The 26,169-nt window shown below is 40.4% G+C and overlaps 1 long non-coding RNA gene across 1 annotated transcript in view; it reads left to right on the top strand.

The window, feature by feature from the left end:
* The window catches only part of LOC122189466, a 40,832-nt gene that overhangs the window by 8,793 nt on the left and 5,870 nt on the right, over positions 1 to 26,169 (top strand). The window contains exon 3 of the long non-coding RNA XR_006181825.1: positions 2,100 to 2,267. This is a non-coding gene — a long non-coding RNA (uncharacterized LOC122189466). The remainder of the gene's footprint in view (positions 1 to 2,099; positions 2,268 to 26,169) is intronic.

Raw genomic sequence — 26,169 nt, 5'->3', positions numbered from 1 at the left:
ATAAAATCAGTGAAAGGTTTGTAGTTTTAGCATAGAGTCCTATGGCTTCTAAAAAAGCTGAGGCAGCATAGTCTTTGGCTTCTGATATCTTGAGAGCATGACTTGCAGCAGCTGACTGAAAAGATGTGCGTGAAATGCAGTATGGTTAACCAAGTGTGAAAGGGAAATAATGCTGTGAGAGCAAATTACACTTCCTTCTACGTGCTATGAGAAATGTAGTCAGGGAAAAAAAATTATACCCCACTGTCAGTTTATGCCAGGCCAAATGAAAGCCAGGGAGAGGTAATATCATTTTAAACTGATAGCTTTTCTTGTTCTTGTGAGTCCATGAATGTGACCCAGCTGCTGGTTGTTGATGTATTGCCAGGAATGGCTGGGAAAAGACAATCTGCCATAGTCAACTAGAGATAGAAGCAGAGGATGTGTGGAAGACAGAGAACAGAGAGGATATTCAGCATTTAAATTAAACTTTGTGGATCCTCATACATATATTGAGTTTGGCTATGCACAAAACAGATTACAAGTGCCTTCTTAGAAAAGCAATCAGCTGGATTAGAGAGCCTGAGCCACCATTAAGGAAGTAATTGTGATTGCCTTTCTATGGCTGTCAGAGAATTAGACATCTGGTTGGTCTTTACACTCTTTGCTAGTCAATGGAGAGACAGTGCTTTCAGAAGGTGATTCACTCCATGTATCTAAGACTTTTAATTTGAAGTGGAATGAATCTAGAGTTCGTTAGGTAGTTCTTCCACTCCTGGATTGTAGAGGAGGCCTAAAAGGCAAGCTTAGAGGTTATGCTAGATTGAGAACAGTTGGATGGGACGAGACCTGTACTAAGTTGGAGGCAGAAGTGAAGTGAGAAGAAGACACCTAAAGGAAAACATACAGTTAGTGGCTTTTGCTGTTTTTTATTCATCATGCTTAGGGTTAAGGTCATAGGCATGACAGTTTTCAGACCAGTGTCTTTAAGTGGATAAAATGATGTGCGTATGCTTGTTATCTCTGTTCCTCACTTCTCTCTGCCCATGGGCTCCATTTACATTTGTTTTAGCACTTCTGTAATATTAAGTAGTCTGATAAGTGCAAGAATTTACTTATAAAACAGGTGGCAGGATCAAGACTTTCTCTGGGGACTGATGTCTCCCAGCTTTTGGTGCAGATTTTTAAAGCTGTGTCCAGTCTGGTTGTGGCTGGCAAATACAGGCCCTGAGGCTCTCTTTCTTCACAGCTGTCACAGGACAACTTGATCCACCCTTGTCTGCCCTTCAGAGTGAGCTCAAAATTTTCATGCAGTCTTTTCTGTAGAAGTAAACCTGGGGTTACATGGTTCATAACTGAATATGAGTCAGTTCTGTGGCAGGACTGCAAAACAGATAGATGATGTTCTGGGAAATGTTAATAATAGGGCTGTACTTAAGCCAAAGGAGGTCATTTTTCTGGTCTGTTTGGTGTTGGATTTTTCTTCTGCTGGTAGAATAGAGTGCCCTGTTTTGCGTCCCGTGTTTCAAAAAGGATGGAAAAACTAGAAAGTGGAGAGAAAAGCAGTAGAAATGTCAGAAAATTTGCACTCTGAGAAAGAAAAGAAGGAAGCTAGGCTAAAAAAAAAAAAAAAAAAGGAAAAGAAGAGGAAGCTGAAGAAGAAATACAGCAAACTGCTAAGAATGTTTTCAGTTGTTAGAAAGTTGATTCAACTGTTGTCTGTGCCCAGTGCAGGTAAGAAATTAAGAACAAATTATCTGAATTTGTAATGGGAGACTTAGATTAGCCATTAGAAAAAAATTCTAGCTAGAAGAGTTAGATGTGAAATATTGTGAGAGGATGCTGCCTGTGGTAATAGTGCAATCACTTTCACTGGAAGCTGTTATGAAATAAGCATCTGTCAGGAATAGCTTGATATGCTTCATTCTGTGTCAGTACTAGGGAGTGGACTGAAAGATACCAGGAAATGCCTTCCAGCTACAGATCTCTAAGCCTCATTAATGCTGTCAAATTTCAGGAAAAACTGTATCTACTTTACACAGGCAAGGTGACAGAGATGTGACCTTTCCCATAAGTTTAGCAATATACCTACCTCTTTTTTTTTTTTTTTAAATCCCTAGAACTTGCATTCCTTGGCTGCCTCTGGATGTGCAAATGCTGGTGGAGGCTGGAACCCCCCTGTGCCTGACTAGCAGCCAGCAGATACCTTCCTTGGTCAAGGACCTTGCTGCATCTCTCTGCATTTCTCACTTCCATTCTGGATCACTGCACTCCTCACCAGAACAAAGGTAATCCAAGCTAACAGAAAAGGAAGGTGTGCCTGTGCTCTGCATTGTGTCACACATAGAGTGCATTTAATCTCTACTTACATACAGATTGTGCTAACTTTGTAGGAAATACCTACTTTAGTTGTGCTGGAGTGAGGAGTGACTGAACCTTGGGGTTCATACAGTTAGCTTTGTTATTATCAGAAGTGCAAGCAGTTGTATTTTGCACTTGAGTGCAAACTGCAGAATCCATCTAAGATGCTGACTATGGGAGCTAGACCACGGTGCTACAGCTGCACTCTAATCAAAACCATATTTTATACCTCATCTGAGTTTGTGTTTGTGATTGTAAATAGATATGCCCTTTGAGGATTTTGTTCTTCTGGCTCTTACGTTGGTGAGATCAGCTTAGTTCCTTACTTCAAACATTAAGGTCTGGTGGATAACAGTTTGCAAAGGGGAACTCTTGACCTTAAGCCTTCCCCTTGTTCCAAAAATCTGTAAGATTTCCAGAGCTGGTTGAAAACATCTGGTATGCTCTAGAAAGAAGATACCTTTTGTCGCTGTCAACTGGCATGTATTTGTATACACATTTGATGTTAGCCAGGAAAATCTAGCATTTCTTTTACCTGAACAGAAACATCTTCTTGAGAGACACCAATTATCCACTTCAATTCAGCCCTTGGCAAATAAACAGAATGTACTCTCATGACACTGGTGTCAGCCAATATCAAACCATACAGGTTCTGTGGGGGTAAGGCTTCTGGTAAAGAGGTGGCCTGAGGCCTTCTCTGGAAGGAAGGATCAAACGGAAAGGCTGTTGCTTTTTCTCCTGTAGAATTTCTTTCAGGGTCATTTTTAACATTGTTAGTTTAGTTCATTTTTTGTGCATTTTGTATCCTGTTGCATATATCTGGAATGTCGTAACTGGCAAAGCACAGAAATCAAGTAATTAACAGCAGGACTGTAGAAGGGTGCCAGACTGTTCTATATAAATCACTGCTTTTCTTTTTGCAGTCCTTACTAAATTCTCAAGGATTATTTTTAAATTGTTTTGAGCTCTCTCTGAATATTTACCACTATCCATGATGTTCAAGCCAATTAACTGTCCTCATTTTTACAATGTGAAGATTTAAATCCATAGTTTATAAATAACAGAAATAAATATATTTTTGAGAAATGCCTGGAAATGATCTTGGACTGTCAAGTTTAGTTTTGCACTGCAAATCTTACTTGTTTCATTGACTGTATTTTATTGATCATCTGGAAAGAAGCTTTGATCTACTGTGTCTGTGCGCTTACCTACTTCAACTAAAAAGAGCAAACACACTTTCCTGCCATTTATCTCCTTGTTAGAATATGACTGAAGAATTCAAAAATATAAATGAACTAGAACGCTGGCACTAGTGTGGCTCAGATGAAGGTGAGGGCAAATGTTTCTGAGAATTCTGTGCAAACTTTTATTATCCTTAAGAACTGATGGTTACTTAGAAAAGGATCATTCTCTTAGTTCTGAGTTTGAAAACAGCATATTGTAGCTTTCACTCTTGTCCTCTCATGTCCACACAGCATGTGGCAATAATAGCAGAGATGGGAGAACAGAGAAAGCTGGAAGTAGGAGGGAGCCCAAAGCTGTGCCATTAGCATTACCAGTGAGGGTCTTTTATAGGGGATACCAAAATGGGTGAGACTCTGTGACCTTCATCCTTCAGAGCACTGAAGACAAAGTACTAGGTTCTGGTTTTAACTTTAGCACATGTTGGATTTTTAATGTGGCTGAAAGCTTGCATGCTCACTCTCTGGTTCCCCCTTAGGGTATGCTTAAAAGAAGATTTGAGATCAGTCACGTCAAAGCTCTTATTATCACATGGGCGTTGATCAGTGTAATTTCTCGTTTCCATGAAGAGAAAGTAAAAACTGCATACACTGAAACTATTTAAATATTTGTATCACATGTATTTTTGATGTACAGACCAATACAAAATGTAAAGTCCTGTGAAAGACGCATTCCTCACTGAATTATGGCATGTAGGGACTCCAAGGACAGAAGTTTACACTTTATTGAAGCAAACGCTTGAGAAGTTCTCCAGCTGCACAGATATACAAAGATAGTAATTAGCTTTCTCTCTGATGAGGAGTGGAAGAAGAAAAAAGATTTCTAATGGTGACCATCATTTGGTAAGAGGAAGAGGCAATGGAGCCAAAATAGTGTAGCATTTCATATGCTCCCATTAATTTGCTTATATATCTCCAGTTACAGAAACTGTGCCTCCAACATAGAATATACATACAGAATCCAGTATCAAATCCTCTTACCCCATTTTATGAGGTGTTCATAGTTTTTCGTCATCCTGCAGATTTTACAGCTGTTACTAAAAGGAGAATAATCTATTGCTGCATTGTGTCTTGAACATTGTAAGTGCCTACGCTCTGTAGTGACCTTGTCAGATAACAGATGAAGAAAGAAGGGTAATGTAGTGGTTAAACATGTAGTTTTTTCCGTCCTGCTTTATGGTATTTTAAATCGTAAGCTGTAGCATTTAATAAACCAAATAAAGAGGCTTCCAAATTGACAGGAGGGATAAATAGTAGAAGAACCAGAATTACATCTGTTAGGATACTTTATTCTCTTTTTAGCTGTCATCTGCAAGGAATGTTCCCAGGACAATAAACTCAGAATCCAGTTGGGAAAATGAAAATTGTTTTCCATTTCTATCATCAGAAAGCTGAAGGCAGAGCAAAGTAGTTAACTTGTGTTAGCACAATGACAGATGTCTATATCACGCCCCCCACACTTTATACCCCCAGACTGTTTGGTAAGTGTTTGCATTCAAGGAGTTTAAGACTTTTGAATAGGCATGTGACTATACAAGCAGTGTGAACGTTCATGACCGCTGATTTCTCTGTAGCTGCATGTCCACTTTACTTCAGATTGTCCGCTCTCCTCATTAGTTATAGTCAAGAGAGATGTATTCAAAGTTCAGGAGTAACTGCCCAATTTTAAATACTGTTTTTAGGTCAGATTCTGGTTATTTCCATCAGGTATTTCAAGCAAACAGAGAGCTCTGCCTGAGCATCCACTTCTGAACCACTGAGGAGCTGAAGTGTTTTCTAGTCCCTTGGCATAAGAGCTGCTTAGTCCTGAAATACAGTGATACTCTTTGGCTTCTCCAAGGATTAAACCTTTTTTTCTGCTAAGTCAAGAGGAGTTTTTCTATTGTTTTGAATTATTATAGGAATTTTTCTCATCAAGTAGTAGCATCCATAGGAGGCACTGTTTCTCTGAGCAGTCCCAGAGCAGGGACAGAATTTCCAAGGCTATGCTGTTGGTAAGCAGGGATTATGAGGATTCCTCCTGGCACTGGCATGGAACATCCCAGAAAAGAAATTGGAGTTGTTGCCTAAGGATTTACCAATCCTGCATCACTGCTTATGTCTCCTAAGTAATCTTGCTCTGTCACATAGCACTTCTGATGTCTGCTCAGTGGTATGGCATTCATTACTTCAGTCTCTGGTTTCTGTCTGTGCTTTCTATCACCTTTGCAAGATTTCATGAACTATTAATGAGAAAAACATAAAGGACAGAGAGGCAACTGATCACTGCTGGCTCCAGAATAAGGAACGGTCCCTGAGATGTTTGTGTGTAAAATCAGCAGCTCTTCTAAAAATCATTGCTTGAATATACAATACAGGAGCTGGTGAACTACGCAAAATGTATGGATTTTGTCAGCTATCTTGTTTAGGTACAGCTTTGAACATTATATGTGAGATGATTCATAAGCATCTAGTTGTTTTTATGTCCTGACCGGCCTCAATTGCTGCTGCAGAAGTGCTCACATCTGTAAGTTTAGTATACCTGCCAGACCAACAGAGATGCCTTGGACAACCTGGGGCATCTGAATGGCACAGATCCCTAATTCAGATGCGTCCTGATCATTCCCAAGATGTCTGCCTAACTGGGAAAATGGAATACATTTGAAGTTCAAAGTTTGTATCTTCTGAGCAGGATAAAAGGGTTTCCTTTGTCTTAGTTAAATGGATCATTAGAAGAACAAGCAGTCCTTCATGTTTTTACACATGAAAGAAGGCCCAGAAAGTCACAAGCTCTCACATGCAACTGAAAACTGTAAGTATATAGTGTGTCTAGAACTCATATGCAAGCTGTGGATTTAAGAGTGTCAGTCTTTATGTCACCTGACTGCCTTCATGCAGTGAAAGGCATTGTGGTGCTTTGATTAAGAATTCATTAGATTTCAGTAGTATCAAAGACTGTCTTCATCTAAACGTGAGTAGGCTGTTGTAAGAACTTTGCCATTGTGTGAGAAGAATGTACTGGTTGTGTGATCTGCAAGTTTCATTTCTACATCTACAAATCTCTTTCCAGACATGATTTAATATGGTTCATGCCACGTAACTCAAACAATTCCATGAAAAAAGTGGAACTAAATAAAATGGAAATGATCTGAAACCTTCATCATTATTCTAAAAGCACATAACCTTGTCATGTAACTGACAACAATAAGGTGATGTGAGTTTCCTCAATCTAAGTCCTGGAATTATTTAGTGTCACACCTATTTGTGTAATGGTAAAGAAAAATTACACATTCTAAAAGGCAAAGTAAAAAATAAAAACCCAAAGGATTAACAACAAACTTTTATGATTTTGGGGGGCTGCCTCATGAATGTTGAATGCTTGTCATTAACGATACATAAATAAAATATTGGGCTTTAGATTCTCTGGTTCTCCAGGTCTTCATGGCTGCTAAATCACAGCATACTCTGTCTTTTGTCCCACTGGACTCCACTGGTAACCTCATTTTTTTTTGCAGCAGCTTCAGGCTGAACATACAGTAGCAAAGCTGCTCTGTCAGCAGTCCCACACACCTCTCCTGCTCTGTACTCCATTAATCTCTTTGAAGCAACAGGAACCCACTGTTCCACTCATCTACACTTTCTCTAACACCTCCCCCTTTGGGGTCCCAGTCCATGCTGCTTTTCTTCCTCCAGCCTGGATGGTTTGGGAATGTTCCACCTCAGCTGTCCTTGTGGGAGTAAAAGGCAAAAGATCAGACAAGAGACAGCATGCCTTTGAAAACATGGATGTATCCAGGAAGGTTTAGTTCTGCCACCTTCAGTTGTCTGGAAACACACTCTGTGAGTCACTTAACTGACTTTAATAAACTTATTCACTAGCTCATACAGAAATGTACAGAGGAAAGATAACAGAAGCGACAAGTCTGGAATGTGTTTGCTTCTTGTGCCTCAAGTCATGCAGGCTGAAGCAAATTATTAGGGTTCCCTCTCACATGAACTGAGGGTGTGTGAAGAAATTTTGCATGTAAACAAGCTATTGAATGGCTTCCTTTTCATCAGTCTTGTATTTTAACGTTTTGTACACGTTTTTTCTCTCTTGAAATGTTTCTTCTCCTCTAAGAGGAAAGAAATAGAGGGATCCTCCTAGTTTAGGCCTAAAGAGAGAACGACCTGTGAAAAATTCCAGTAGCCACTGAAGAGGAAGAGCAGAAAGTACAGGGAAAGCGGATCATGAGAGCAGGACAACAGGGAGAGGATTTGGACATTGAAGCAGAATTGTTTGTCAGAAGTATAGTCCTGCAAATTCAGAGCTTTGTTCTGGATTGTGTCCCATTTAAATAAATATAAAAGACTATGCTGAAATCTACGGGTGCTTCTTGTGGAGGTTAGAACTAGACCTCTACTTCTTTTCTGGGACCTTTCTAATTTATCCATAGCTTTCCTCTAGATCCTTAACTCTTGAAGATGAATTTGTTCTACGTGACAGTAAAAGTCAACATGTTTCAAGAGTGCAAATGCATCTGCTCCTCTGCGCGTGCAAAAGCTGCCCCAGTGGTCACTTTTCCCACAGCTGAGGGCTTTTAGCTTATTGAGTGGACAGACGAGGAGGAGGGATGGAGCACACCCTGAATCAGTGCACTGCACAAACGGATTGGACAATCCATAGCAGGCGAGCTTCAGTTGTGTGCAACAATGATATGCTTGAAATGTAGCCACTAAGCTGTTCTTGAGGATCTGAATATCTAGAATGAACTATTACATTTATATGTTGGTTTTGCAGATATCGTTAGTTCAAATGTTGGTATGGTTTTGCTTTGTGGGCTTTTCCTGGAAAATGAAAGGGAAACGGTTAAGAAAAGACAAGATAAATGGTTACCTAAAAAATTAACTTAATTATAGAAATATACAATGGGTTTCTGAGGGACAATTTCATATCACACCATTCTGAATCCTAAAGATAGTATTAGGATGCTGAAAAGCTGGCTGCCATTTAGCTGTGACGGAGCTGTGAGGCTGAGATAAACTTACGTAAAGAAATATTAAAAGTGCCAGGATAATAAATGTACTTAGAATGCTCTCTGCTCCCTTGCAGAGCCCTGTATTTATTCCTCTTGATTTTTCCTCTAAATGAGGATTCTTTGCCAATGAAAATAGAAAACGATTTTTGCATTCTCAAATATCTTAGCTTTTGGCATTTGGAGTAAAATCAACTATTTCTGAAAAGTAAAGCTTTTTTTATGGAAAACTTCTGTCCCTTAAGAGTCTAGAAGCTGTAAAAAGAGGCTTTTTTTTTCTTTTTTCTTTTTTTTTAATTGCTGCAATTTAAAAAAAACAATAATGCAATTCATACGTTTTCTAAAACAAATGTAATTAGCTGTTAGTAAACGTCTCACAAAAAGTTTATTTCCAGTAATCCAACACATAATGCCATCATTCACAATCGTTTTTCAGTGTCTTTATCATGGCACATCGATGAGATTAGTCAGTAAAAGCTGGGAAAAAAAAAACACAGAGTTGGATAAATGTGTTGTGACAGAATGAATGACACACGGGAATTCTGCAGCTATAGTGTCAGGTTTGTTGCAGTACCGTGTCAGTACTATCCTGTCAGAGAAGAAGGCAATTACTGTGCAAAAATAATCTTTTTCAGATTTTCCAAATTTAGGTATGAAGGTGTCAAAAGTTTTCAGATTATGGTTGCATTCCATGGAAAACTTTTACCTCAAAAAAGAAATATGAAAGAAGTATAAAGAAATGTGCTTGAATCTTAGGAGATGATAATCTGAAGGTATTTGTAGGCGTCTCTGACTCTGCTTCTTGTGCATGTGGATGTATTTACCGTTCCTCACGTGACAGAGGACTCCCCCAAGAACAAATGCTCTTTCTCTATGCCTCCTCCTATTTTCCTTTATTCATAAGCCCTCAAGCCAGAGAGAATCATCTATCATCTTATCTCCCTCTGGCATGACACAGGCAGCTGAATTTCACAAATTGAGCCCATCACTTCTAGTAGAAAGATAACCCATCTGGCTTTACAAATGGCTAATTCTAGGGGCTCACTTTCTCCAACTTCCCCGTAACCTCACAGCCCTCAAAAGAAGGAAGGTTGCCTGTGAATTGTGAGTTAGTTGTGAGGTGTAGGAGAGTAAAAAAGATTATCTCGCAATTTCAAACATTGCATTTGAATTTATTGAAGCAGAATTTCTTCAAGTTACGTGCACAAGCCAAGAATGAAGCCTGTATTATTGGACAAGAGACTATTGGAAATTTCAGAAGGAAAATTCTTTTTCAAACTTTTTCATGTTTACTGCAGACCACAGAAGTCACATTAACAACCTGAGTACTTTTTTTCCCCGCCAGTGAACCTCAAATCACTCAGCAGTGCTAAATGAAAAGAAAAACAATATCTTTAAGCCCTTTTCTCTGCTCACTTCATCAGTTCAGTCGCATTACAGAAAGCCCTCTGAGCAGAGTACAGTATGAATATGCCAAATTTTGGGCCCGAGGAAATTTTGTTTTCATTTGAGCTGAGATACACTGACAACAACTCCATAAAAGTCAATGGTGGCTTCTGCATTTCCTTATGTGAAAACAATAGAACAGAACCTGGTCCTGAATGACTGACTTTACTGCTTTCTGTTTTGTGGGCATAAGAATCATAAACAGAAGATGGATTTAACATTCAAAGCCAGGCTGGATGTGGCTCTGGGCAGCCTGGTCTGGTGGTTGGCGACGTTGCACATATCAGGAGGGTTGAAACTAGACGATCATTGTGGTCTTTTTCAACCCAGGCCATTCTATGATTCTATGATATTATTCAAGCGCTTTGGTAATGAGACGTCAGTTCTAAAACGTATTGTAGAGATAAAATGGAAAAGAATAATAGAATGATACCAATCTTACAGTAAGACAAGGGAAGTTATATAAAAATCCATGTTATTGATATTAAGTAACAATAATTTTTCAAACTACTGAGACAGGACGCTACCTAATCATGAGGAAAAAATGCAGAAATAGCCATTCCATTACTAAAGAGGAACTACGGACATTTGGGAACGCAACTGAACAGCTGTGAAAATTCATATTTAAACTAGTTCTCTTGACAAGGTCTGACAAAAGTATACAGCAAGAATTAAGAGGGCAAGAAAAGAACTTCACCACAAGCGTTATTCACGGCTGTTGAAAAACTGCTACATCTCTGCTGTGCCACAACCTGTTAAATTTTAGCATTTGGTACTTCCAAGTGAGAATGAGAAATTCATTCAACCCACCCAGAAAACCAACTAACAGTTTCCAACAACTCACCACCACCAAAACAGAAAAAAAAAAGAAAAAAAAAAGAGAGAAGGCAGAGTTTACCAAAACCTGAACACTGACAAAACTAAATGAATTCCCAGTAATATGAAATAGAAAGCCAAAGTGATAGTCCAGATGGACAGTTTTTGGAGTTACATTGGTGAATTATGTGAAGCTAAAGGAATTGTAAAAAAGAATGAAAATGAATCTATGACTACTAAGTGAATGGGATAGGAAACTGTACCACTGAGAGAGGGGTGTGTTAGGCAGCAGTGTTAAATGGGATACCTTTTGCAAGATACTGGCTCTAGAGCACACGACCTTGCAAAATAAAAGCAAATGAAGCAACTCTTACTAAACAGCAGATCATCTGTAGTGAGTTGTGAAAACTGACAGGTACATGCGCTGATATTTGACAACAGGAAACAGAACAAACCAAATAAATCCCTCTGTCCTTCCCTTGCTCTGCAGGCTGGCCGTCACAGCTGCTTTGAAGTGCTGACTCTGGAAGCCTGCTGCTATACTAGTGAAAGCTTATTGAGGACCCTGTTCCTTAGGGAGATGGGTGCTGCAGCACCTTCCCACTGGAGCCCAAGTCCTGTGAAGCTTAGTGACGGTATCCAGCGAACATTTACCAATTCCCTCTTCACTCTTAAAGCTGCTAGGATAAGGGACGGGGGAGAGATGGGATGAGAGAGTGAGACAGAAGGGGCTGCCCAGAGCCATCAGACGTAACCCTAGTCAGGTGCTTAGAAGGGCTTTTCAACTTCTGCACACTGGCTGGCCAGGCAGCACTGCTGGATGGGGGAATGGCTTCTACAGCTCAAAGACATTGCAGGAACTGATCAGCCATGCTCTAAGGCTTCAGGACATCTGAGTCTTTCTTAAAGCCAGAAGAGCTCGCTATGAATGTATTTTATTTCAATGTGATACTAGGCTACAGATGACATTCACAGGCTTCTGCACAGCGTGGTTTTGGGTTTGATCTCACCTATCTTTATCAGACATCATGTGCAAACCCCTGTGCTCCAGCTGGATCTTCCACTGTGCTGATAGGCAGCCTATGGCCAAGTTAAATATTGAACCTGGGGAGTGGCAAAATCTTTTCCTTGCTTGAGACTGAAACCCTTCTGAAAACCTTTAACAAGTCACAGCTTGATACATGTCTTAATATTGTCCAACAATAACCAGAAAAATAAAACTCTGTGTTGGCAAACAATTAAATCGTAAGTTGCATTGAGATTCCAAGTTCTATTCCCCTCTCTCTCAAGCAGTTTAAAAACTTATTCTCCTTCAAAGCAGCCATTTGAGGCTGACTCACAGAGTAAAACCACAGCCTTCAAAAATCTTGCTTTCTCCCACCATCTAAAGAGGGCCTCATCTTTCAGGACACTGTCATGTCCTGAGCTCTGCAGTCTAGATGTCTGCTACTTCTGCACCAGCCTCCTTTTCTTTGGCCCATTGCTGTTTGTTTCTTCTCCATTAGTTCATACACCCACATTTCACTGGCTCTCTTGGTTTTCACTCTCACAAAAGAAAGCAGACAAGACCAAAGTCCTTCTGACAGAAATTAGTCCAGATCAAAAGTTCAGCATTAGGAACACTATCACAGGGAAGAAGTTTATATGCAAAATACCACTTAGTGGTAAAAATGTGAAGTGAGATGTCACTGACTCTTCAGAAGTCATTTGAAATCCTTGTGTTGACATGTTCTGGTAGAACTCCTAGATGAAGGAAACATTTATATTTCAAGCCTTCTGTTTCTATATTGTTCCTTAAGTTATATTTATTTCTTGACAGTGAAAAATTGATCAACACCTGTTCTATCTTAGTCTCTTAACAGCTTTGAAATATACCAGAGTGGAACATCTATTTGACATTTAAAAGAATGAGACAGTAGTATACTGTGCTTAACTGTGACACTGTCAGTCAGTTCTTTTTTATATATTGTAGACAGTGCTCTCTGAATACGTGAAATGTTTCCTAGACACAATAGGAATGCTGTCCCAACCTTTAAGAAAAGATTCAAGTGTATGTAGTTTGCTTGTATATTTAGCATAGTCCTAAATTTGAGCCTCTTATCAGAGCCAACATAGAATATAAAGTAAAATTCTGTAAGAATGTCCCTAAATTAAAGTGTGTCAGTCTTAACCCCAGCTTCGGTGTTATGTTCCAAATGGGAAGCAGTCTGACGTGGTTAGGAGTCACTGTTTTCTGTTCTCTATTTGAGCACTGTTCAGGACAGATGGTGGGCATCTCTGAGACAGCTTATGCAGTCACTTCAGAGCTTTAGGAGAACCTTAGACTTACTGTCAGTCTGTAAGACTTTCCTAGCAAAATCTGAAAAGTGTTTTCTCGTATCAGTTTAAATTCTGGCCATTTTTCACTCCTTTGCAATTTGAGAAGGCTTTGGGAAGCAGCAGAGGCTCTGGAATTCTCTTTTGCAGACTCAGGAAGATGGTACCAGACTGTGTCATTTTCAAATCACATTTGAAATTTTCTTTTCAGAAACAGCATTGAAAACTTTTTAAAACAGAAGTTGTTGGCACTCACAGGGCAAGGGAGGGGGGTGAGGTGGAGGGGGGGCGGATTCTTACTCATTTAATTCTTACAAATTGAATTTTAGGCAATTTTTATTGGATGAAATTCTTCTATTCTTCTGTGTCATTAATTCATGGAGATCTATTAATATTGTACTAAAGATAATGTATTGCACTCTTTATCTGTGAAAAATATTGACTATGTAGGTTCCCTGCTCGCAGTTCACCCTTGCACAGTTTAAGGTATCCTGTGAAATGATCCAGGAAAAGTCAGGCTGGAGAAGTAATGCAACAGCTACAGAAGGTGTTGGATACACAAAAACTGAACAGTGGGCTGTACTCACTGCACAGAAACAAAGGGCCCATTAGAGTGGAAGGCTAAGAACATATCAGTGTATTTCAAACACAGATCCTAAAGCTGGTGGAATGTGCACAGATGCTTAACATTTTGCTTTTTGAATAGTTCCATTTAAATCAATGGGGCTCTTCATAGCATGTAAAACTTGACACATACATAAGTCTTGGCAGGATCAGGGCCAAACTTTTTTTTTCCTGAAGAATGTGACTTGCTTGGAAACATTCCAGAGGAAAAAAACAACACGTGGGGCTTTCTATAAAATTGTTGGCACCATTCTGCTTATTAAACAGACATGAACTCACTCGAGTAAGATAAGGTCTAGACATTTGTATCAAGTAGATGGAAGTTTGTACCTACTTCTTAGTTGAAAAATTTAGCAATAATAGATGTAGATTTGTACGTTGCATTAATTTCTTGATACATATTTATTTAAGTTAGAGTTTTATAACATTACCTATCTTGTCTATTTTGCTACCTTACCTATAGTTCTGGTACCAGGCAAAATTTATTCTGCTGGCTAATAAAATGCCAAAACTTTCAATCAGATTGCACAGAAAACAGTTTCTATGATTGTTGTGGCCTTAGGAGGGGTAAAAAACAAATTTTCCTGTCTTGCTTCAAACCAATTCAGCACTAAGTATATGAGAAAAGAATTTATTGTATTTGTGGCTTGTGTATTAAAGAGCAACATATTCATTTCAGGAACAGAGTCTAATTTTAGACCAGAATTGAAGGTGCTATTAAAATGAGAATGCGGGGAGTGCAGGAGGACTTTTCAAGAGCAATCCCAGTGCAGTTCTTGAAATACAGTGATTGTAAGATGAGAGAAATCACAGAACAAACTTCATCAGTTTAAATGGAACCTGCTATATACCTGAAATTTGTTGTCATGGACGTGGCCTCAAACTGTTTCAGATAAACACCTCAGCTTTACAGGTCTTTGAGAAAACAGAAATAGTCACTTGGCCCACTTGGTGCTGGACTGCTTGGTGGTAGATGCTGCCAGCACTTAAAATAAGCAGCCTGGGGAGACACGTGGAACATCTGGCAACAGCAGCTACTTTTAATCACACAGGCCACAGGTCACATTATACAACAGTACCTAAAATCAGCGTCAGATTTAGCAAAGCACGTTTACTTGGCCACGAAATGTCCTGAGGTCAGATTTAAAAGCTTCTGCAGATGTAGACAGGAACCCAGCAGTGTTTTCACTAAGTGCTTATTTCCCATTGGTTTCTCACTAGGACCTTCTTTGTATGATTACTTTAAAAATAGTTCAAAAACATAGTGTTAGCTGCCTCGAAGCATGCTGCCTTGCTCCAAGCTGCAGGAAGGCAAAAGCTGCATTTGGGGTAACATTTTAAGCTATGGTTACCTTGAGGGCAGCTGTCCTCCCATGTCTGTACCAAGCCTCTCTCGGGGCTCCTACTTTGGCAGTGCCCTGGGCGAATTGATGAGAATGATTGCTACATGAATCAGCTGCATATTACTTAACAGAATCACATAGGAAGTCTTGAAGGCTTTTTCATCCTCCTGCTGTGTGGAATCTCTATAGATTTTTCAACAGAGATTGCCTCCCAAATATATATGGTAAATAATAGTTTCTTTACTATTTTGGCTGGGCGTCATTTGTAGAAATCCTCTTTGCATTCAGGGTTCTCTCTTCCCTGGTACCCTCCAGCCCTTCACTTGTGCCAGAAGGCCCCAGGCCCCTTCTCTAAGCTTACTCCACTGAGCAACTTCCACATTCCTATTTTTAAAAACTTTACATCTTGAGTATGAGGGAACACATGGTCTTTGCAAGATAATCTCCAGTTCCTTCCCCATTCCACACAGTCACGCTGCTCAGTGCCAATTTTATTTCATGGCATTGCTGAAAGATCTGTTATAGAAATATATATAACCTACATTATCATTTCCCAGGAAAAAAAAAAAAAAAAAAGGAAGAAGAAATTAAAAAAAAAAAAAGCGGGATGGGGAGGGAATGTTCCCGAGGAAATGGATTGCATTTTCATGATTTAAAAGTATTTAGAGCTAGAAGTAACAAATACAGAGCAATGTCCTCAGAAATGTTATGCAGCGTATGCAAGCACCAGCAAAGTAGCACTAGATGGCACTGTAGTTATCTGCAGTCAAAAAGCCTAGGCCAAACCTAGGAAAAGACGGACTCGCAACCATCTCTGAATTGGCAGCTGCGATTTGCCACCTAAATTTTAGCCGGGTGGCTTGGGGAGATTCCGAGGCGTATGAGACATAGCAGTCCTTCTAAGGATTCTGGTATATGTAACCTTTGTAGGTTGCTAAATAATATGATACATTTGATGTGAGCAACAACAACAACAAAACAGCAAACCAGCATGAAAAGTTTACTGAATGCTTTTGTTTCACAAAGTGAGACTGCATGAGCACCTAAGAATTGGTTACGTTCCGTTGAATCCAAGGGAAGAATATTCAGATTCAGTGGTAAACCCAGTATGTCTAAAATCATCTCACTCAAAAGAATACCAAAAATGTTATGTTGTGGTGGCAACTGGAAGTTCAGTGCCTGTCTGCAGGTACAAGCTAAGTGTTTGGTGCCTAGAAATGAAGATTTGGCTTTGTGGGTCAAAGTCTGCTACATTTTGGGACTAGCCTCATGCATCTCCTTATCTTACTGAGTTAAATGCTGACTATGGCCATTTTCTTTTAAAGTTTCTCAGCACTACTAGCTAACGTCAAAGCTCAATACACACCTTGTTCCTAATAATACACATCTTGTTCCTAGTTACAGGCAATGATGTGTTGTCTCCAACAGGTACTGCAATATGCTGATCTGGGTGCCAGCTTTTAGAACTTTTCAGAAGAGCTGTCTTTTATAGTAACAGTTGAATGATTCTGTAGATTGTATTATCAAATACTTGTAGGAAAAAATAGAACCTGTAGAAAAAGTCACGCCCTTTCTTGTGAAGTGAACCAATTTAAACTCAATTCAGGAGGTTGTTGCAATATAAATGATATGGTGCATGCCAGGTTTGAATTCTAAAAAGTTGTAGAACCGGATTAATAAATCTTGTAAATCCTTTTAAAGGAAATATGTAAGTGCAGATTATACAGTACAAAAGCAATACAAGTTATTTTTATAATGATAATTATTTTCGTGTTACGCATTTCTTTTAGTTACATTTTGCCTTCTGTTATGCTCCAGTTTCAAATCCTCAAAGGGTAATTAGTATCTAATTAACTTGAATCAGTGGGAGTCAGTTATCTCAGCTGCTCTGACACGTTTTAAGGAGAGATCAGTATGAATGTTTAATTTATTTCAAATATATCTTATTATAATCAGATAGCTATTTAGAGCTTAGACATATTTCCAGCCAAAAGGCCATATACCTCCTTGTTCTAAATTAAAAATGTACATATACTGAATAGTAGATTCCTTTATTACAAGAATGATCTCCATCCATATAAATAGCTTGACTGAAGACAATAGGATTGTTTAGAAAATGAAGCATTGGAAACAATAGTGTTATTTGACCATAGTATTCACTCCCACCCAGCCAACATGTGTAAGCTAACCCAAAAGGGCATTCAGCACAAGAGGGTTGAGAATAACATAACAATCTTTTCCACTGCTTCAAACAATGCCAACATTTAAACAGCAGAAATTAAACGCCCTTTGTGCTGGAATTGGACTGTTGGTCCATGCAAGGCTAAGCCTGTGGTAAAGACAAGAGACATGCGATATCCAAAAAAACCTTTAAACTCTCTCTTTTAGTCATAAGCCACTGCTCTTTGAAATGATTCCTGCGTGGTTCTGAGCACATCCTGAGAAAATGTGTTAGTTGTCCTACTTCTTCTAATGTGTATTCTAATAAGGGCTCCTTTAATCTGTGCTCTAAATCTCCTTTAATCTGGTCACTGTTTTACACTTTGAGATGTACCCCTAAGGCCTCTTCTTGCCTCAGAAGAGGCTTGAAAACAACCATAACTTGCTGTGTGCTTCTTCAGACATGTCCATGTCTACATTCCTGGAGCTGATGTCGGTTCTGATAGATATGTCCTAAAAGCAGGCTCTATCCTATATGCAAAAGTGACCTGTGTAGTTAGTTGGCAGTGAAGCATGGCGCTCACAGAAATACTTGCTGGGGAAGCGAAGTTCTAATGAGACATGCAGTTTGTTGCTCAGCCCATTTGGCCACCTTGGTGATTTTAAAAAAGTCAATCCCAACTACCTATCTGAGGTGCAAAAGAGTAGCTGGAAAAGATCCTGAAGAGATTTGCCAAACAGTGTGGTACACTTTTGGGAAACAGCAATGCCCCAGTGTTGTGTTCACCATTCTCACAAGGTGACACACAAAAGGATGAAACAGTGTCTAAGCTGTCTTCAAGCAAGTACAGCCACAACAATAGGGTATAGTGCCCAGCTGCACAGGCTTGGGATGAGGTGTGTGCTTGGTCATTGCAAATTACATTACCAAACCGATGTATTTGTATGTGGGTGAGTGACGTGGGCATCAGGAAGTTTGTCTTACTTAATTCTATACTTGAAGGCTAGGTATCTTGCCTAAACTACTCACCTATGCTCCCTTTGTGTCAGTGGCAAGGTAGGGTAATGCATCCTCTTCTAACCAATGGCTACAGCTTAGAAAACTAGTTTAGAAATTACATAGCTACCATTCAGTTAGCAGAACATGTGACAAAAGTCTTCCCGTGTACTTCAAAAAGTCGAGTTATCATGAAATAGTTTAAAAACACAGCACATTTAAAACAACTTGTTTCCTTCTAGATTTGAAATGCACAGCTAATACTTTCTCAAATTCTCTTTTTATTGCAATGAATTTTGACCTGCTTAATTTCCAACTTAGGCTGCTTTACCCTTCCTTAGTCAACCTAGTGACCCTGCGTTTCCTGAGTATCACCATGCTGTGCATGAGTGTGGTCGCTTGATAGTGCACTGCTGTCCAGAACTTCTCAGCTCAAGTGATCCATCAAGCTCAGCCTCCTGAGTAGCTGAGCCTGCAAGCAAGCAAGCAAGCGTCACCATGCCCAGCAAACAGCATGCCACAGCAACCTGGGCTGCTTTAGGAGCAGCATTGGTCAAGGGAAGTGATCTTCCCCTCTGCTTAGCACTGGTGAGCCACACCTGGAGCTGCAGCAAGCTTTGGGCTCCCCAGTACAAGATGTAGGCTTATTGGAGAGAGCATACGCAGCACAGGGCCACAGAGGTGATTAAGGAACTGGCGCCTCTTTCATGTAAGGAGAGGCTGAGAGGGATGAGACAGTCTGGAGAAGAGGAGGCTCAGGTGCATCTTAACAATGTATATAAATACTTGATGGGAGAGAATGAAGATGGAGCCAGGCTCATCTCAGTGGTGTCCATTGCCAGGTCAGAAGGCAGTGGGCACATACTGAGACACAGGAGGCTCTGTCTGAACAATAGAAAACACATTTCTACCTTGAAGGTTGCTGAACATTGGCGCAGTTTGCCAGAGAAGTTGTGGAGTCTCATTCCTTGGAGACATTCAAAACCCAGCCGGACTTGATCATGAGCAAGAAGCTCTAGGTGTCCCTGCTTCAGCGGGGTTGGACTAGTGACCTCCAAATGTGCCTTCCAACCTCAGACATTTGGGGACTTTGTGATTCTGTGGATTTGCTGTAAGAAAAGACAGCTTCAAGTCGTTGCTGATTTGGTACCATAAGGGCAATATATTATGATTGTATATATCTTTATAGTATCCAATCTGCAGTGAATCCAGACAGCCCTGGTACAGGCTGTAGGCACCAGTCTTAATAAAAACCTAGTTTACTCTAAATGTAAATGACACTAGATTCAGATCAATTGTATGTTTGTTAGTATTTCATCCCTTTTGCTCTCATTTGCCTTTAATTTTCACTTCCACAGCACTTTTCGATTATGGTTTTAATTGTGTATCCCAATTCATATTTTTCATTCAATAGCAACAAAGATCCTGAAAAAACAAACAGCAACACTGTATTTTCTATGTTCCTTGATGGAGATTTAAAAGAAAATTTGAGACGCTTTTTGTTTTTTTTTAATACATTCTTGCTTTTGATTACTTATCCATGCTTACATTTATCTATACACACATCCACATACACAGACAAAGAATTATTGAATTTCAATCAATGTTTTGACACTGTATGGGCAGTTTTATCACTTTTTTCTACTCATTAAGTTTAGCTGCCAGCCTTCAGAAATCACAATAGTAGCCACTAACACTGAACATTACTAATTATAATCAGGTTTTTCTGAGGGTAAGACATCCAAATCCTCAGTATGCCATCACTAACTTTTAATGCTTAAAGAGCAAGTTCAAGATTCTTTGCTGCAAGTTTGGGAGTCTCCAATTGAGCTGTAACCACCAACTATATGTCCTCCCAAACCACTGGTAGACCACTGGTCTCCTGGTAGATAATGCCACAAGGGGAATTTGGCCTGCACAGAGTCTAGGGGACCGATCAGCTGCTCCAGTTCATAGTAGGATTATGCTGGCAGACAAGTGACCTTAAGACCTGAGGTTCAAACAGAAGTCTTGATGGTACTTTGTAAGTTTCGGACCTAAATTTCAAAAAACTTTGGCCATGGCTCTTACATTGATTTTATTACCTGTTTGTACCTAAATTTCATTCTAAAACTCATGAAGATACGCAAAACAAAAGGCAGCCCTGTGCAGTCTAATGTCAGATCTGCACTACTATCTGCTTTTTAGAAACTGCATCTGCTCCTTGCGTGACAGGATAGTCACTACAAAGATGTGCAGAGATCTCTTTTGAGGATCAGGGGAGCACCACAGGCAGCTGAGGTACGCATTGTTTTTCTTGCCCTCTTTCCAGTGAACTGTGACATCTGCAGAGGAAAAGTTCTACATCAGTGCTGAAAACTGGGACCCTGCACTGAGTTTTGCAGAACACAGTTGCAAATCCTGTGAGCAGTCCCATGGACCAGGTAGTGAAAATACAAACCTGGAACATGTTTGGATGGCATTAACTAAGTTTCAACCCAGCCATTTCTTACTGCTGCTGTAGCCTGGAAAAGCATGCAAATGCATTGCTGCTAAGGGAAGGAGGAAAAACTCACCGAGTCCAGACAACAGAAGCTCCCATTAGTATTCTGTCACAGTGGAGTAAACCCAACTGTTCAGACAGAATAGGCACAAGTGAATACAGGGAGTACAGCTGATTGAATAGGAATGGCTCTAATCTCTCAGCAGTGCCACAAATCCCCTTTGAGAAAATGAATTTTGGAACACTTCAAATTTTTAACTGTTATTTGGTTTCCATGGAATAGTACCATGCCTCAGGCCACTCTAATAACATTCCTGGCTTGCCCTGCTATAGCAATCTGTTAAAACTCATCCAGTCAGATTATTTGAGTTTTAGTATCAAGTTGCTTTGGAGAACATTCATGGTTGGAGGTGCATAATAATATGTTTTATTACTGCTATTATAAAAGAAAAAAAAGCAAAACTAGAAGAGACGTGGTTTGTTTCTGCTCATTGGGGAGGTCTGGCTTGTTATTACATTCTGTGCAATGATAATTAATGACTCCTCAAACAGCCCTAAAGAAGTGTTCCCTGGTTAAAATTTTCAGAAGGAACTAATGATTTGGGGTTTCTTTGCTTTTATGTGTTCATGTGTTCAGTTTGAAATGCCTTAAGAAGGGACCTGTTTTTCAGAAAATGCGAAGCACTGACTTACTAGAAATTGTCCACCTTGCTCTCAAAACCTTCAAACTTTGTCATTTTAAGGCCAGTGTAGGTGGTGTTTACTGGTAGCAAAAAAAAAAAAAAAGTCAATTCATAATTAGCAGAAGAGCCTCAGAACAGATTTTCAAATCTCAAATACATACATATCAAAGGGAAAAAAAATTAAAAGGACACTTTCCTTGGGCTTGCAAGAGGAGAATTCTAGGTTCTTGGGATGATTGGAAGGTACTTAATTAACAAACATATAAGCAAAAGAAGGTAGACTAGGGACCGGTTCTAGCAGTTGTTTTGTATTGCTTATTAAAAGAAAGATCAAGACCACATCCTGCAGTCCTGGGTCATGCTTGGACATGTCAGAGTACTTTGGAATATCACTATATGAGTTGTGCCTGCCTGAAGCTGTCCTGGAGTCTGACTGCCCAGCAGGACAAATAACTATTAACCCCTGTGCAGAGTGGAGAACTGCAACTGAATCAGAAAGCTGGTGCTCCAGCTTTGGTGTCAGTGTTCATTCAAGGCATGCAGCAATGGAAAAGGGAACATCACTAATGTCCTTATTTTATCCACCCAAATGACTCAGTTTCAGTAAAAGCCAGTTCTTTCCCCAGCTCAGAATGTAGAAGAAAGCAAAGGACTGAAGGAGAAAGCAAGTAACTACGTCTGAGCTCTTCCTTTGCCAGTGTTAACAGCAGTATATCCTTATTTCATTCCTCTCCACTTCCAGTCATGTGCAGTTAGTCCAGACAAAAAGCCTGCTTTGGGTCTGTCTCCCCAGCTTGGTTCCATAGCATTAAGAACCTTTCTTTTTTCTTGAGGGGCAGTCCATGGACAGGGCGGGTGTGTTGGATCTTTAGCTCTACAAAAAGTCTTCTTCTGGTATCTGAGGTTCTCACATTTTTAATTGCAAGTTCACTTTCTACCTGCTTGGACGAGATGCAACTTTTGATCCTGTGAGGTTAGTGAGTGTACTTGCAAGCCAGCAGATGACCACACTGAAGCAGATTTTGCTTGGAGGCAGCAAATGAATGTCAGTAAGGGCAAAGCAGTGTAGCCTTAGCTCAGGTTGCCCAGCTGCATGAAGGCAGCTGATGTAAGGATTATTTCTGCTGAATTAGACACCAGAACGGGGCTCTGCTCTTGCTTAAGCTTGCTCCACTTTCTCCAGAATCATCCATTTTTGTTTTGCAGAGGTCCCTCTTCCCATACTTGCTCATCATTCTTTATGCTTCAAGGTATCCTTTCCTGACAGGATTTATCCACAGATACCAAGATTTTCTGAGCTGGATAATGGAATTGATTATTGTTTTTCTCCAGCTAACTTTCATTGCAATTATCCTAGATATTTTAACACTGATTCTTCTCTTCTGCATGGATGAAGGGAGGAGTGTTTGTCTAGTCCCAGCCTGAAGACAAAATGCCTAGAAGTAAAAAAGGAACATCAAATGACCACGCTTCCAATGGAAGACTGCTCTGACTTTAATGGGCAATGCGTGGGTTGTATCCTGTGGGCTAGAAGAAGCACTTCTTTTTCTCCAGCCTGGAAAATCCTACCATTGTACTGCATTGTGGTTCTCACAGACAGACAGGCTTTTGGACGCAAAGCAGAGATGCAGAGTATACAGAGAAAGCTGCTACTCCATCCAAAATTAAAAGGGTTCTATTTTGCTTTGCTCAACTACAGTTCAATTTTACAACTCCCAGTGCACTAACTGAGGTTTACTATGTGATTGATGAACTGCTAGGAGAAAGGGAAGAACATGTGCCTTGCCTAACTTCATGTCCCTTCATGAAATTCTGTTTGTAATAGAAAAGGTTTGATTTACGGTCTATGCCTTATTTGCTTTCTCAAAACTGCTGTAAGGTGGAGACAGGATAAACCCTGGAGAAGGCAGTGGGAGAAGGAGCTCAGAGCCAGAGATGTAGAGCTTGCAAAAGCCTGGAATTTCTTATGCGGAACCACAGTTGGTCAGGAACACACTGAGAAACAATAACCAGGGTGAGGTGGGCTAGGGAAACGCAGCTAGTCTGGCAGCTTGGGGTCCAAGACAGCTCACAGCACAGCAGTGGGCAGCGTTACCCACAGCAGGCTGGGGGCACAGGGCACAGCACGCCCAACAGTGCAGCACTGCATTGCTGGCAGAGCACACAGCTGCTGGTAGCAAGTCTGGGAGATAAATGTGAAAAGATGAAAGCAGGTCAATGTGGGAGATAGCAGCCGGCTTGGTTGCCAGGCTCTGGTCACCTTTTTCCAAGCTCTACCTCCTCACAGTATCTCCTTGTCCACTCACAATGAATGGATCATTGCTCTCTTTCAGGAGAATGAATTGCCTTAGTAAAAGAAGGGGGTTGCCCAGATGTTTCCCCAGAGAACTGCTTTGCATTGGTGGGTGTGTGCACATCCTGAGAAAGGAAGTGATCTGATTTCTTTTAATAGACACATCGCATCCTCATAGTCTGGAGCATCCACAATTGTCCCTGGCTTTCTTGTGTCCTTCTCAGAGTCACACAGATAGAGCTTTTTAAGATCACAGAATCACAGAATTGTAGGGGTTGGAAGGGACCTCCAGAGATCATCGAGTCCAACCCCCCTGCCAAAGCAGGTTCCCTACAGCAGGTCGCACAGGTAGGCATCCAGGCAGGTCTTGAACATCTCCAGAGAAGGAGACTCCACCACCTCCCTGGGCAGCCTGTTCCAGTGCTCCGTCACCTCACTGTAAAGAAGTTCTTGCGCATGTTTGTGCGGAACTTCCTATGCTGCAGTTTCCGGCCATTTCCCCTTGTCCTGTCTCCACTCACCAATGAAAAGAGTCTGGCCTCGCCATTCTGCCCCCCACACCTTAGATATTTATAGACCTGGATCAGGTCCCCTCTCAGTCTCCTTTTCTCAAGGCTGAACAGACCCAGTTCACTCAGCCTTTCCTCATAGGGGAGATGCTCCAGGCCCTTCACCATCTTCGTGGCCCTCCGCTGGACTCTTTCCAAGAGATCCCTGTCTTTTTTGTACTGGGGAGCCCTTCTTCTTGTGTCCTTCTCAGAGTCACACAGATAGAGCTTTTTAAGATGCCCGCACTAATGCATTGCTACAGAAGCGCCACAAGAAATAGCATCTTGTGCTGAGGCCTCAGCACTGGCCTGTTGCATCAGTGCTTCCTCCCAGAATATATGTAGCTCCAGCATCTGTAAGTGTCAGGTAGATGGGGAAGAAAATCACAGTCTTTGTCCTGCTGAGTTCTGGTGACGGCTGAATCAGGTGCTGATCTGAGTCACCATAATAGTGTTCACATGGACAAGATGAGCTTATTATTGTTGAAAGGGTGGAGTTCAGGTGGTCTGGCAGGACACAGAAGATAGAAGCCTGTTTTCTAGTGACAGAGTACAATTTAAAAAGGAACCTGTGGTTCTGAGAATTGAAAGAGGGCTAGAGACTGGTAAAAGGTCCTGGGAAGTCACACAGAGAGACCGGGTTCTACTGGAGTATGGATAAACCACAACGAATCTTACACCACACGCAGAAGTCAAGTTACTGTTCCAAAAGATCTGGGATAGCTTTTTATTGACATGACTTTTTTTCCTTCAGGCCATGGTATTTTTGATCCCATGCCGAATGTACTACAAATGTATTTTTCAGGGAAATTAACATATTTTCCGAGACTTTGGAATTTTTTTAACTTGAAACGTTGTAGAAATAGAGAAATAATGTGCTTTTAGGAATGCTGCATACATATCTGACTCCACTTCACAGACATGCTGAAAGGAGCTGTGCTGGGTCTCAGAGTCCTCAGGTTTGTTTTGTTTTGTTTTGTTTTTGTTCCACATTAAATATAAAAGCCTCCCAAATCTAATGAGTCCTGTTATTCTGCAGTCACAAATGAATTTCTTTTCTATCACCCAGTGTGATGAATAGCAAGAATTATTTGGATTGCCAGTATAATTATTTGCTCTAGGAGTTATATATTTATTAATACTGCACTACTATTCCCCCCCCAACTCTAGTAAAAATGCACTACATCTCTCATTCTGACAGTGACTTTTCAGTGACTTTACAAATAGCGAGGGATACTCTTGTCTACCTTTCCCAATTTGAATAAAACATTTCAGACATAGGAATCCTGAAAAATAAGTATGCAAGAGCAAAAAAGGCCACCCAAAGAAAAAGTGTTTGCAATAAAGGCATAATTGTGTTCAAACTTAAGAAAAAGGCAGCGAACTTTGACTTCAATACCCATACACAAGAAATGAAGCTGATGGAAGCAATTGATGAGGGGGCTCCATGCAATTCCCCTTCATTCCCCTGAGTTTGCATACTGAGACAATCCCAGTGGAATGAAGCATCCGCCAACATGTTTGGAAACAGTAGGTATGTTAGGGTAGACTGGCCTATTATGTTTTGGTTCGATTGTTACTTTGCTCAGAAATGCAGTAAGAGATCATAATGTATATCAAGCAGATGCTTTATATGTGCTGTTGCAGAGCATAACATACTGTTGAATAGAGGAGTAACAATTTACATTCCCTTCTTAGAAGTGTAAGTAATTACATAGGAGGGAACGTACAGAACAATCAGGTTCTTCCTTTCGTTCACTGAAGTTTGTCAATGTGCTTTAATGAGTGGTTGGTTACAAGGTAAGACCTTGATTTGCCACCACCTTGTTAAGTGAAAAGCTCGATGTGGACTGTGCCTACCAATCAATTCAGATGGGTCCAGCTGC

This window comes from Lagopus leucura, unplaced genomic scaffold (genome assembly GCF_019238085.1).
Source record: "Lagopus leucura isolate 7727_CA_CO unplaced genomic scaffold, USGS_WTPT01 Super-Scaffold_73, whole genome shotgun sequence".
In the NCBI taxonomy this organism is placed as follows: domain Eukaryota; kingdom Metazoa; phylum Chordata; class Aves; order Galliformes; family Phasianidae; genus Lagopus; species Lagopus leucura.
Note: the sequence above shows the minus strand (reverse complement) of the source record. Positions and strands in the feature narration are given on the sequence as shown.